The sequence below is a fragment of the Peromyscus leucopus genome, chromosome 9 (genome assembly GCF_004664715.2).
Source record: "Peromyscus leucopus breed LL Stock chromosome 9, UCI_PerLeu_2.1, whole genome shotgun sequence".
Lineage (NCBI taxonomy): Eukaryota > Metazoa > Chordata > Mammalia > Rodentia > Cricetidae > Peromyscus > Peromyscus leucopus.
This window is the reverse complement of record NC_051070.1, coordinates 58556635-58558633: the sequence shown is the minus strand read 5'-3', so window position 1 is coordinate 58558633 and position 1999 is coordinate 58556635.

Below are 1999 nucleotides of genomic sequence, written 5' to 3'. Positions count from 1 at the left end.
AGGAGTTTCGTGTGCATAGATTCATTTCTTCCCATTAAAGATTAATTATCAGCTGGTTGTAGATTCTTCCCGGACCCTGGGAGGGGACTATCGAGGGACTGGACCCCCATAGTCCCCGATACACTGCCCAGCGTTTTGTTGTTGTTGTTGTTTGTTTTGAATTTCTGGTTCATCCATGTCCTCAGCCTGTCTCAGCTCCGTCATGTGTGTAGAGCTGTGTGGTCGAACACTCTGCGCACAATAAGGAGGCTGCATGCTGTGTTCCCCCGTCCCAGAAGGAGTTGCTAAGAGGCTACGTCACCTTTCCCACCCTTTCCTCTTCCCTAGGAGCAGGGGTCCTTCTGTTCAAATCCCGCTGGTTCAAATCTCATGGAAGGCCCTCCCCACTGGAGTCTGCCTTCTAAAAACAAATATCGACAATAAACTTCTGGACCCTATTCCCCTCCCCAAACCCCTTCAAAACATGTATGTCCTTCCTGTTCAAGGAGTGTGAGGAGGTGCTGGAGAGGTGGTTAAGATTGCTTTGATTCCCAGCACCCACATGGTGTCTCGCAACCATCCATAACTCCAGTTCCAGAAGATCCAACACCCTCTCTTCTGGCCTCTGTGGACACAGGCACACATATAGTACACAGATAGGCATGCAAGCAGAGCACTCATACAGATAAAAACAATAGCACTTATAAGAAGTGTTGGGAGGAAGGAAGATTCTTGCACAAGGAAGCACTTGCAGAGGACCTGAGTTCAATTCCCATCACCCACATAGTGACTAACAACCACCTGTAATCCCCATTCCTGGGATCCAATTCTCTGGCCTCCATGAGCACTGCCCATATGTGGTGCATGTATATGCATGTAAGGCAAAATACTCATAAAATAAAAATAATCTTTTAAAAAGTTACTACACAAAGTGATAGTTTCCTCACGGCATCTTCATCCAAACGTGATTATAATTTGTCCCTAATCATCCCCCTCTTCCACTGCCCTCCTCCACGCTAGGTGTTCACAGCCTCCCGAAGTCTTTGACAGGCAGTTAGGAGCCCCCAGGCCCTTAACAGAAACTCCTATGATTTTTGACTCAATGCAGGTGGATTCTCCTCTAGACTAAGGATGCCATGACTTCAAGGGTGTAAGGCTAGCCCTTTCCTGTTCTTTTGCATAACTGTGAATTCTGTTTGTATTACCTCCATGAAGCATATATAATTAATGATAAATGGGAGACAATGTGATTCGGAAAGCCTGCTTCACCCTACCAGCCCAAGGCAGGCGGTGAGTAGTTGGGGAGAATTCAACTCTGCACTTGGCCCTGTTGGCTTGGTTCCTTCTCCTCTCCTCAGCTAGCACCTTTGCTGAACCTGAGGCCCTTTGTCTACCTGAATGCCCAAGCAGAACAGGTCCACCCTACTCAGCAAGGCCAGACCCAGGAGCAATTCTTTGTTTGCTTGTTTGTTCTGAGACAGGGTTTCTCTGCACCGTCCTGGCTTTCCTGGAACTTGCTCTGTAGACCAGGCTGGCCTCCAACTCACAGAGATCTGCCTGCATCTGCCTCCTGAGGGCTGGGATTAAAGGCGTGCGCCACCACTCGACCTCCAGGAGCAATTCTTGAGCTCAAGAAGCAGAGCATGCTGGGATTTTGTAGCGAGTGTAAGAGGCCAGCAGAGTGACTGGCATCCCAGCTCCCCAGCAGCCTCTTGGAAAACTTTGCCCTGGGAAGAATCACTTGTCTCTCCGCCATCCCGTCCTCCCCTCTAGCAGGGGTTCCGGCAGCCAGGAGTGGAATATCCACCAATGGCAATCGGCCAGCACGGGAGATGGCAGCGGTAGGTCTGTAGCCAGCCCGTCCTGAGCCCCCGCCTGTCAGGTCTGTCGGATCCAATTTCTGAGTCACTCTTCACACCGTTGACTAAGATCCATCCAAGGCAGCATTCGGGCACAGCTAGGAAAATGACTTAATGTGATCCCAGTGCCTCTCGGAAACCTATTAGGAATGCCCTTCCTT